Source organism: Lissotriton helveticus, chromosome 4_2 (genome assembly GCF_964261635.1).
Source record: "Lissotriton helveticus chromosome 4_2, aLisHel1.1, whole genome shotgun sequence".
NCBI classification, from domain to species: Eukaryota; Metazoa; Chordata; class Amphibia; order Caudata; family Salamandridae; genus Lissotriton; species Lissotriton helveticus.
Window position 1 is genome coordinate 54,371,046 of NC_136064.1, and position 12,080 is coordinate 54,383,125.

The following is a 12,080-nucleotide window of genomic DNA, read 5'->3' on the forward strand; positions in this document are numbered from 1 at the left end:
GTTGATTCTTTAAAGAAAATGTTTTGCCTGTTTATATTTTTCACATAGGATTTCTTATTTATGGTTCTATTTTCCTTCTTCATTTATTCATTCATGTCTCTTCCCCCGGTTATTTATCAATGTCATTAAATTTATGTCAAGTCATATCACAGTCTTTTCATTTTCATGAGTTCTTATCAGCTTTCCTCTTTTTCTATTGTTGGGATCAGCACACTTTGCGTATTTTGTTGCGTAGCCACAGCTCAGTTTCCTGACGCCTCTCTGTCAGTCATGTCAGATGACCCGGGTACCTCACGCACATTGAACAGCTTACTTGACCTACCATCAGTTACATTCTAGTCATTCTGATGTTTGACCATTTATAAGGGTCAGGTGACCCCTCTAAGTAACGTCGATTGTCCGTTTAAACCCAGGAATTCCACCATTCTTTTTACCCGGTTCGTCGGCACACATGTGCAGTCCGATCTCTTTCCCATTTCAAAAATAAACAGCAGGAAACGACTCTGTTAGGTCTAAGCTACACTCCAGTGACCGCTTAATTTTTATTTAAAGGACTTGATAGTGCCTCCCTTCTTTTAGGGGGCTTTTCCTTTAAGCATTTGGGATACATAGTTGCTAATCTTCCCAAATTGTTTGTCACTTTCAGGTCTGTATTAATCTATATGCCCGCAGCGAGAAGACTTCAGAGCGTTATATGACCTTTTGGATATTAATTTGATTAATTTTCTATTTGAAATCATCTGAATCTGACTATCACATCTCTTTTTATCAGGTATTAACTTTTTACCTATTCACTATAGGAAATGTAATTTACTTTAGACCTATTCTTATCACCTTGGTTCTTTGTAGCGTTTATCGTCTTTTTAGATCCGATGTATTGACGCACAAGGCTTCTTACTTTGAACAGACTTCCTTTGAGTCATTCACATCCGTATTCCATACAAAGGGTAAATATTTTCATCAGCTAACATGACAAGGCAAGGACTATGCCCTGTCTTATGTTATAGACTTATTAAACAATCTGTGTTTTTTTCTATAGGGTGAGGTACCCATTCATCTGTTTTTTGAGTACTCTCTTTTTCAGTTGACATATGGATTAAGTCCATGACCAGCGCTAAGTAAGCAGATATGTTACCCATAGTAAACCTCCCTCTTTGAAATAAGACTCGCGCACTTGCGTGGTTTCATTTAGTGCACTCCTCTACCTGGAATATATCCTTTTTCTCATCTGGTCATCTGTATGAGAATTTAAATACACATGTGCTTTATCCTACTATACATCCCACACAGATTTTCTGATCTTGAGGTGACGGTATGGGCATTACATCTCCTTTTCTTTGATTTCCAGTGCTTACACTAAACTTGAAGAATGGGCTTCTTTTGTAGCTGATTGTCTTTTATGTCTATCCTGAATCTCAGTGTATTTTATTTGGTTTTTAACCCCTTCGAGGCTGATGACGAGCTGGGCTCGTCATGGTGCACACTGGTCGTGCGCTGATGACGAGCCCAGCTCGTCATGAGCCCCACCCTCGGGGGAAGCGCTGGCGCTCCCCCCGAGGGTCTTCGATCTCGGTTGCAAGTTCGGGGATGGCAGCGGAAGAGTTTCCGCTGCCCCCCCGCCCCCCCCCATGGGAATCCCTGATGACGTCAGCGCGCACATCGCGCGCTGACATCATCAGGGATTCCCAGGCGCTCGGGAAGCCATTTGCTTCCTGCGCGCCAAGGAGAAAGGTGGGTTTCTCGTGTCTGGGGGAGGTTTGGGGCCGCAAAGAGGCATCAGGGGAGAGGAAAGAGATTTTCCTCTCCCCTGATGTCTCTTTGCAGGGCATTTCTGCCTCACGATCGCGCACAGCGTCGCGATCGTGCGGCAGAAATGCCCACCACTAGCACCAGGGATTTAAATTTAGTTTACAGGAAGCGACCCCTTGGGCAAGGGTCGCTTCCAGGTGGCCTGTGAATATCTTGTCGTTTTTCTGCCCCCCCTGGGGGCAAATCGGGCCATTTTTTCGGCCGTTTTGCCCCCAGGGGGAGACAGAAATTCCCCACAAGCACCAGCGTTTTTTTTGGGGGGCAATGTTTTTATTTTGGAAGCAACCCCTTGGGTAAGGGTTGCTTCCTGGTGGCCATAAATTATGTTAATGATTTTCTGTCCCCCCTGGGGGCAAATCGGCCCGTTTTTGGGGCCGTTTTGCCCCCAGGGGGGGCAGAAAATCCCCACTAGCACCAGGGAATTTAAATTTAGTTTTTAGGAAGCGACCCCTTGGGCAAGGGTCGCTTCCAGGTGGGCTGTGAATTTCTTTTTGATTTTCTGCTCCCCCCTGGGGGCAAATCGGCCCGTTTTTTCAGCCGTTTTGCCCCCGGGGGGCAGAAATTCACCACTAGCACCAGGGATTTGTATTTGGGCATTGTTTATGTTTTGGAAGCGACCCCTTGGGCAAGGGTCGCTTCCTTGTGGCAAATATTTATGGTTTAGATTTTCTGCCCCCCCCCTTGTGGCAAATCGGCCCTTTTTTTGGCCGTTTTGCCTCCAGGGGGGGGGGGGCAGAAAATCGCCACTAGCATCAGGGTTATTTTTTTTGCAAGGTTAGTATTGACCCCTTGTGCAATGGTCACTTCCTGGAGGGGGCTAACTTTTTTATGTATATTTTGTGCCCCCCCCCCCCGGGGGCAAATAGGCCCATTTTTTTGCCCTTTTCTGCCCTCGGGGGGGGGGGGGCAGACAATGCCACTAGGCACCAGGGACTGTTTTTTTTGTAATTGCGGCTACCCCTTGGGCAAGGTTTGCTCCTTAGAGGGAAATTGTTTTAGGTTTGTTTTTCTGCTTCACCCCCACCCCCCTGGGGGCGAATTGGCCCTTTTCTTTTCTGTTTTTTGGCCCACTAGGCCCTAGTAATTGAGTTTTGTAGGGTGTGGAAGTGAGCCCTTGGGCAAGGCTTGCTTCCAATGTTGGTTATATTTTTGATTGTTTTTTACTGGCCGCCTCCCTTGGTGCTAGTTGGTCTTTTTTTGTTCTTACTGCCCCCGTGTGAGGGGGCTACTGTTAGGACCAAAAGACCGACTGGCACCAAAGGGGTCAGGCAGTAAAAGACTTTAAAAAAATTAATTAGTGTCTTGATGGAAACCCTCACCTAATCCCAATTGGTCTAAGCCCTATTTGATGGCCCATCTGGGCGAATGTAAATTTGGGGGGCAAATTTGTGTGTTGTTTTTTTAATTGTTATATTGTTTGTGAAATGTGGTAGTATTTTTTTTTTCTTCTCTATTTTTGTCTTGTTCCAGGCTTTTGCTGTTTGGATTGTTGTAGGTTGCGGTTCTGTTACTGCTGGTTTTGCAGCTTGTGTAGTTGCATGTGCTTGGTAAGTGAATGTATTTTGTACTACTTTCCCTAGATGATTGTCTTTTTGAAAAAGGTGTACTTATAGCAGTTTGTGTGGCTCTGTGTTTTTTTTTTCTGCATTAGTGCTTGATGTGCACTTTGTTTTCTAATGTGTAATTTTTTTTCTCTTTCTAGTGGGATATCATTTTTTTTTGCTGTGTTTCAGCAGAGTAGGTGCTGGTGAGTGTAGCTAGATTTTGTAAGAGTGTAATTGTTTTGGATTGTATAGATCTTTGTGTGAAAGCCTTACCTTGTTTACTTCTTACTTTGCACAGTGTAGGTTGTTGTTCACTTGTGTGTGCAGTCTTCTTGCTTTGTAAGGATAATGGCTAGTCGCAGGATTACTGCTCAGCAGGTTCTTGGTTTGCTTTTTGAGTCTTCCTCTGACCATGGTTCAGAGACTGACTCCGATTCGGACCCAGAGGTAGGGGCAGAAGATTCAGGCAGTGAGTTTTCTCTTCGCATGGAATCATCGGATGATGAATCTTCTTCTAGTGGTGATGAAGTGCCTATGGTAGAGGATCACATTGATGTGCCGGTAGTGGGCCAAGAGGCATCTGGGCTGCTGCCTAGGGCCGCAAGGTTTCCCTTTTTTTTACGTCGGCAAGAGGCATGTGGGCTGCAGCCTGCGCCCAAAAGGCTTCACATTGCTGTGGTGCGCCAAGAGGCATCTGGTGCTGTTCATCATCCTGTTGGTGTAGTGCAGCAAGAGGCATCTGGGGCTGTTCGTCTTCCTGTTGGTGTAGTGCAGCTAGAGGCATCTGGGGCTGTTCGTCTTCCTGTTGGTGTAGTGCAGCAAGAGGCATCTGGGGCTGTTCGTCTTCCTGTTGGTGTAGTGCAGCAAGAGGCATCTGGGGCTGTTAGGCTTCCCATTGGTGTAGAGCGGCAAGAGGCATCTGGGCCTGCTTGGTTTCCCGGTGGTGTAGTGTAGCAAGAAGCATCTCAGGCTGCTAGGCTTCCTGTTGGTGTAGTGCAGCAAGAGCCCTCTGGGGATGCTATGTTTTCTGTTGGTGTTGTGCAGCCAGAAGTATCTGTGGCTGTTAGGCTTCCCGTTGGTGAACAGCAGCAAGAGGCTTCTGGGCTGAAGGCTGGGGTGGCTGCTCCTCCCATTGATAGGGATGGCCTCTGGGTTCCCCCTGGCATGGTGCAGCCGGCATTGCCAGATTTAACTGGTGTTCCTGGGTGTAGAGTGAATGCTGAGAATTGTCTGCCAATAAATTTTTTTCAGTTGTTTTTTGATGATGTGTTTTTGCAAGAGATTGTTGGGCAAACTAATATGTATGCAGAACAGTTTTTGAGGGACAACAGTGCCAGCCTTAAGCCCCATTCTAGAGCTACCCGGTGGACTCCCACAAATGTTGAAGAGATGAAGAAGTTTTTGGGATTAACTTTTTTGATGGGCTTGCTAAGGAAGCCATCAATGTCTTCATATTGGTCCACAAGTCCCTTGATGGCAACAGCTATATTTCCAGCAGTCATAAGTCGTGGTCGGTATATGCTTCTTCTTCGGATTATGCATTTCGTTGATAATGGTTTAGCATTGCCACGGGATCACCCTGATTGTGACCGTCTGTTTAAAATTCGGCCTGTCCTTGATCACTTTGTTGGTCGTTTTTCTGAGATCTTTGCTCCTGGTAAAAAAATTGCAGTGGATGAGCCGCTTGGTTTTTAGGCAATACATTCCTGGTAAGAGGGCACGCTATGGAATCAAACTGTATATGCTGTGTGACAGTGAGACTGGATATGTCTACAATTTCAGGGTGTACACTGGTAAGGAGTCCAGCATTAACCCTCCCGATTTTCATTCCACTTTTGGAGTGACTGAGAAAATTGTGTGGGAACTAGGTAGAGGATTATTTAACAAAGGCCACCATTTATATGTAGATAACTTCTACACTGGTGTGCAGTTGTTCACGGAGTTGGCCAAAGTGGGCACTGTTGCTTGTGGCACAATGCGCTGTAACCGTAAAGGTTTCCCAAAGGAACTTGTTTGCAAAAGGCTTGTGCGGGGACAGTCTAGTGCATTGCCATGTGGGGAGCTTCTAGCTGTGAAGTTTTCAGACAAGAGAGATGTGTACATGCTGACTACTATCCATGATACAAGTACTGTACCTGTGCCTGTTTGGAGTCAGGGTGCTGAAGTGCGCAAACCTGTGTGCCTTTTAGCTTACAATAAGTACATGGGTGGTGTTGACAGAGTAGATCAGAGGTTGGAACCTTATGCTGCTCTTCAAAAGGCTTACATTTGGAACAAGAAGTTGGCTATCCATCTTTTCCACTTGGCATTTGTTGTGTTCCAGAAGTCTTGTCCTGAGTCGAAGATGCCTTTTGTTAAGTTCCAGGAGTCTATAATAGGCAGCCTTGTACTAGTGGAGCAGGCAAGTGTTCCTAGATTTGGAGTGGTGGAGGATGTGGCTAGATTGAAAGATCGCCACTTTCCTGAATACATTCCTCCCACTTCCGCAAGAGACTTTCCGACTAGAGGATGCAGAGTCTGTTGGCGAAGAGGCGTGCGGAAGGAGTCTCGTATGTACTGCCCTGACTGTCCTTCTAAGCCTGGATTGTGTGTGTCAGCTTGTTTTAAATCGTACCACACGCAAAAGAAGTTTGGGGAGTTTTAATGAGCTATAAAGTGAATTGCCTGGTCTGTATTCTGTAAACATTTTTAGTTTGTTTCAAGGATTGGCATTAGTGCAATGTGTTTAGTTTTAGAATTTGTCTTAGCTGATTTGTAGGTATTTCCATTTGTTTAACGTTATTTTGAAAAAAGAATTCTAAATGTGATTGTGGTGTGTGCAGGCTGGTGCTTGGATGGCGGTGTGCGTGGACTGGCGCTTGGCTGGTGGTGTGCGTGGACTGGTGCCTGGCTGGCAGAGTGCATGGATTGGTGTTTTGCGGGTGGTGTGTGTGGATTTTTGTTTGGCTGGCGGAGTGCATGGTTAGGTGCTTGGCTGGCGGTGTGAGTGGATGGTGCTTGGCTGGTGGAGTGCAAGGATTGGTGCTTGGCTGGTGGTGTGCGTGCACTGGTGGTTGGCTGGCGGGCTGCGTGGACTGGCGCTTGGCTGGTGGTGTGTGTGGAGTGGCGCTTGGCTGGTGGTGTGTGTAGAGTGGTGCTTGGCTGGTGGTGTGTGTGGAGTGGCGCTTGGCTGGATGGTGTGCGTGGAGTGGTACTTGGCTGTCTGTGCACAGATTGGTTCTTGGCTGGCGGTGTGTGTGGAGTGGCGCTTGGCTGTATGGTGTGCGTGGAGTTGTACTTGGCTGTCTGTGCACGGAGTGGTGCTTGGCTGGTGGAGTGTGTGGAGTGGCGCTTGGCTGGATGGTGTGCGTGGAGTTGTACTTGGCTGTCTGTGCACGGAGTGGTGCTTCGCTGGCGGTGTGTGTGGAGTGGCGCTTGGCTGGTGGTGTGCGTGGAGTGGTACTTGGCTGTCTGTGCACAGAGTGGTGCTTGGCTGGCGGTGTGTGTGGAGTGGCGCTTGGCTTGCAGTGTGCGTGGACTGGCGCTTGGCTGGTGGTGTGCGTGGAGTGGTACTTGGCTGTCTGTGCACAGAGTGGTGCTTGGCTGGCGGTGTGTGTGGAGTGGCGCTTGGCTGGATGGTGTGCGTGGAGTGGTGCTTGGCTGGTGGTGTGTGTGGAGTGGTGCTTGGCTGGTGGTGTGTGTGGTGTGGCGCTTGGCTGGTGGTATGCGTGGAGTGGTGCTTTGCTGGTGGTGTGTGTGGAGTGGCACTTGGCTGGTGGTGTGTGTGGAGTGGCACTTGGCTGGTGGTGTGTGTGGAGTGGCGCTTGGCTGGTGTTGTGCGTGGAGTGGTACTTGGCTGTCTGTGCACAGAGTGGTGCTTGGCTGGCGGTGTGTGTGGAGTGGCGCTTGGCTGGATGGTGTGCGTGGAGTGGTACTTGGCTGTCTGTGCACGGAGTGGTGCTTGGCTGGCGGTGTGTGTGGAGTGGCGCTTGGCTGGTGGTATGCGTGGAGAGGTACTTGGCTGTCTGTGCACGGAGTGGTGCTTGGCTGGTGTTGTGTGTGGAGTGGCGCTTGGCTTGCGGTATGCCTGGACTGGTGTTTGGCTGGTGGTGTGCGTGGAGTGGTACTTGGCTGTCTGTGCATGGAGTGGTGCTTGGCTGGCGGTGTGTGTGGAGTGGCACTTGGCTTGCGGTGTGTGTGGACTGGTGCTTGGCTGGTGTTGTGTGTGGAGTGGCGCTTGGCTGGTGGTGTGCATGGAGTGGCGCTTTGCTGGTGATGTGTGTGGAATGGCGCTTTGCTGGTGGTGTGTGTGGAATGGCGCTTGGCTGGTGGTGTGTGTGGAGTGGCGCTTGGCTGGTGGTGTGCGTGGAGTGGTACTTGGCTGTCTGTGCACGGAGTGGTGCTTGGCTGGCGGTGTGTGTGGAGTGGCGCTTGGCTGGATGGTGTGCGTGGAGTGGTACTTGGCTGTCTGTGCACGGAGTGGTGCTTGGCTGGCAGTGTGTGTGGAGTGGTGCTTGGCTTGCGGTGTGCATGGAGTGGTGCTTGGCTGGTGGTGTGTGTGGAGTGGTACTTTGTTGTCGGTGTGCGCTGAGTGGTGTTTGGCTGGCGGTGTGCATGGTCTGGTGCTTGGATGGTGGTGTGGGTGGACTGGCGCTCGGCTGGTGGTGTGTGAGTAGTTACTTTCTGTTGGTCACTACACACACTGCTAGTTGAGTGACACTCCACGCAGTCCATCATTTTGTGTAGTTGCAGTGTCAGAAATGTGGGCGTGTGAAAGTGATGGGCCTTTGAATGGCGCTGTCTGCTGGTTTGAGTGTTGTAATGTGAAGGGTCCGCGGCTGGCGGTGTGAATGTTTTGTATGTGTCACACGTACAAAAGGTGTATGAATGGCCTGTAAAGAGGTTGGTGCCTTGGCGTGGCTTTACAGCTCAAGAGCTGTGAGTCAGTGGTTCAGTTTATCATACTTTCAATTATACGCAGTGTATTTCATTTTTGTGAAATTACTTGCGAATACAATTGTATGTACTGAATCATCACTCACCCTCGTGCCAAATCCAACCAGTATGTGTGCGTGCTTGCGGTTTAGATGGCTGTGCAGTAATATTTGTCTTTTTTCTCTTTCTGAAATAGGGTGTACCATGTCCCTTTTTGTGAATGTTGTAATGTGTTGCTTTTCCTTCTGGATGGTGTCAATGGTCTGGTGTGTATCAGGTATGAAAGGTGCGTGAATGGCTTGTAAAACGGTTGGTGCCTTGTTGTGGCTTTACAGCTCACGAGTTGCGAGTCACTGGTTCGGTTTTTATGCATTTATTTATTGACAGAGCATTTCATTTTGTTGAAATATCTTGTTAATAAAATTTTATGTACTGAACCATCACTCGCCCTCGTGCCAAATCCAACCTGTATGTGTGTGTCTTTGAGGAATAGAGAGCCGTGCTTGAATGTTTGACTTTTGAGTAACTCTGTTAAGGTGTACATTATAGCTATAAATAACTTACTAAATTTAGATATTATTGTTAAACCATGGGAGTATATGGTCATGTCTTCGGGTGTATTCTATTGGGTTTTTTTTTATCCACAATCTCCTGCAAACTTGAAAATGTCTGTCACGATTTCCATGCAATATTGTCCCAAGAATCGCACGCTCTCAAATTGAAAACTTAATTCATTCAAAACAATTTGGTTTTGCAAGGGGGTTCCCATGAGTTTTTGCCCCGGGGCTTGGCGGGCATCTTTGGAAACTACCAAACCCAAACAGTTCTGAAAACTAGACACCCGGGGGAGTCCAGGGAGGTATGGCATGTGTGGGTCCCCCAATGTTTTCATACCCAAAAATCCCTGCAAACCTTAAATTTCCCCCGGGTGTCTAGTTTTCAGAACTGTTTGGGTTTGGTAGATTCCAAAGATGGCCGCCGAGCCCCGGGCCAAAAACTCAGGTGCCCCCCCAAAAATCAAGGTAGTTTTGCTATAGGTAATTTTAAATTCTCCACCGTTCGATTTGGACCTTTTCCTGTTGCAGCCACTATGCCTACCCACACAAGTGAGGTACCATTTTTTTTGGGAGACCTGGGGGAACGCTGGGTGGGTGGAAATTTGTTGATCCACGCAGATTCCAGAACTCTCCACCACAGAAATGGGAGGGAAATGCGTTTTTTTTTTACAATTTCTAAGTTTTGCAAGGGATTCTGGGTAACAGAACCTGGTGGTAGGCAGTCGAGTCACCCCAACCTGAATTCCCCTGGGTGTCTAGTTTTCAGAAATGTATAGGTTTGCTAGGTTTCCCTAGGTGCCAGCAGAGCTAGGGTTCAAAAACAAAAGGTAGGCTCTTTGCCAAAAAAGGGCAAATTTTCACTGCGAAATTGCGATGCGACCACGTTGCGTTTTGCGCTGTTTCCTGTCGCAGGCACTAGGCAGACCCAGGCAAGTGAGGTACCATTTTTTTCAGAAGACCTGGAGGAACGTTGGTGGGTGGAAATTTGTTGATCCACGCAGATTCCGGAAACTTCCACCACAGAAACTTGAGGAAAATGCATTTTTTTCACAATTCTTTAGATTTGCAAGGGATTCTGGGTAACAGAACCTGGTGGTAGGCAGTCGAGTCACCCCATCCTGAATTCCCCTGGGTGTCTAGTTTTCAAAAATGTATAGGTTTGCTAGGTTTCCCTAGGTGCCGGCAGAGCTAGGGTTCAAAAACAAAAGATAGGCTCTTTGCCAAAAAAGGGCACGATTTCACTGCGAAATTGAGGTGCGACCACTTTGCGTTTTGCGCTGTTTCCTGTCGCAGCCACTAGGCAGACCCAGGCAAGTGAGGTACCATTTTTTCGAGAAAATCGATGGGAACGCTGGGTGGGTGGAAATTGGTTGATCCACGCAGATTCCAGAACTTTCCAACACAGAAATGGGAGGGAAATGCGTTTTTTTGGACGATTTCGAAGCTTTGCAAGGGATTCTGGGTAAGAGAACCTGGTGGTAGGGAGTCGAGTCACCCCATCCTGAATTTCCCTGGGTGTCTAGTTTTCAAAAATGTATAGGTTTGCTGGGTTTCCCTAGGTGCCGGCAGAGCTAGGGTTCAAAAACAAAAGGTAGGCTCTTTGCCAAAAAAGGGCACGATTTCACTGCGAAATTGAGTTGCGACCACGTTGTGTTTTGCGCGGTTTCCTGTCGCAGGCACTAGGCAGACCCAGGCACGTGAGGTACCATTTTTTTGGAAGACCTGGGGGAACGCTGGGTGGGTGGAAATGTGTTGATCCACGCAGATTCCGGAACTTTCCACCACAGAAACATGAGGAAAATGCATTTTTTTCACAATTTCTTAGCTTTTCAAGGGATTCTGGGTAACAGAACCTGGTGGTAGGCAGTCGAGTCACGCCATCCTGAATTCCCCTGGGTGTCTTGTTATAAAAAATGTATAGGTTTGCTAGGTTTCCCCAGGTGCCGGCAGAGCTAGGGTTCAAAAACAAAAGGTAGGCTCTTTGCCAAAAAAGGGCACGATTTCACTGCGAAATTGAGGTGCGACCACTTTGCGTTTTGCGCTGTTTCCTGTCGCAGCCACTAGGCAGACCCAGGCAGACCCAGGCAAGTGAGGTACCATTTTTTTCGGGAAAACCGGGGGAACTCTGGGTGGGTGGAAATTGGTTGATCCACGCAGATTCCAGAACTTTCCAACACAGAAATGGGAGGGAAATGCGTTTTTTTTGACAATTTCTAAGCTTTGCAAGGGATTCTGGGTAACAGAACCTGGTGGTAGGCCGTCGAGTCACCCCATCTTGAATTTCCCTGGGTGTCTAGTTTTCAAAAATGTATAGGTTTGCTAGGTTTCCCTAGGTGCCGGCAGAGCTAGAGTTCAAAAACAAAAGGTAGGCTCTTTGCCAAAAAGGGCACGATTTCACTGCGAAATTGAGTTGTGACCACGTTGTGTTTTGCGCTGTTTCCTGTCGCAGGCACTAGGCAGACCCAGGCACGTGAGGTACCATTTTTTTTGGAAGACCTGGGGGAACGCTGGGTGGGTGGAAATGTGTTGATCCACGCAGATTCCGGAACTTTCCACCACAGAAACATGAGGAAAATGCATTTTTTTCACAATTTCTTAGCTTTTCAAGGGATTCTGGGTAACAGAACCTGGTGGTAGGCAGTCGAGTCACCCCATCCTGAATTCCACTGGGTGTCTAGTTATCAAAAATGTATAGGTTTGCTAGGTTTCCCTAGGTGCCGGCAGAGCTAGGGTTAAAAAACAAAAGGTAGGCTCTTTGCCAAAAAAGGGCACAATTTCACTGCGAAATTGAGGTGCGACCACGTTGCGTTTTGTGCTGTTTCCTGTCGCAGCCACTAGGCAGACCAAGGCAAGTGAGGTACCATTTTTTTCAGGAGACCTGGGGAAACGCTGGGTGGGTGGAAATTTGTTGACCCACGTAGATTCCAGAACTTTCCACCACTGAAATGTGAGGAAAATGCATTTTTTTGTCAATTTCTTAGTTTGCAAGGGATTCTGGGTACCAGAACCTGGTGGTAGGCAGTCGAGTCACCCCATCCTGAATTCCCCTGGGTGTCTAGTTTTCAAAAATGTATAGGTTTGCTAGGTTTCCCTAGGTGCCGGCAGAGCTACGGTTCAAAAACAAAAGGTAGGCTCTTTGCCAAAAAAGGGCACGATTTCACTGCGAAATTGAGGTGCGACCACTTTGCGTTTTGCGCTGTTTCCTGTCGCAGCCACTAGGCAGACCCAGGCAAGTGAGGTACCATTTTTTCGAGAA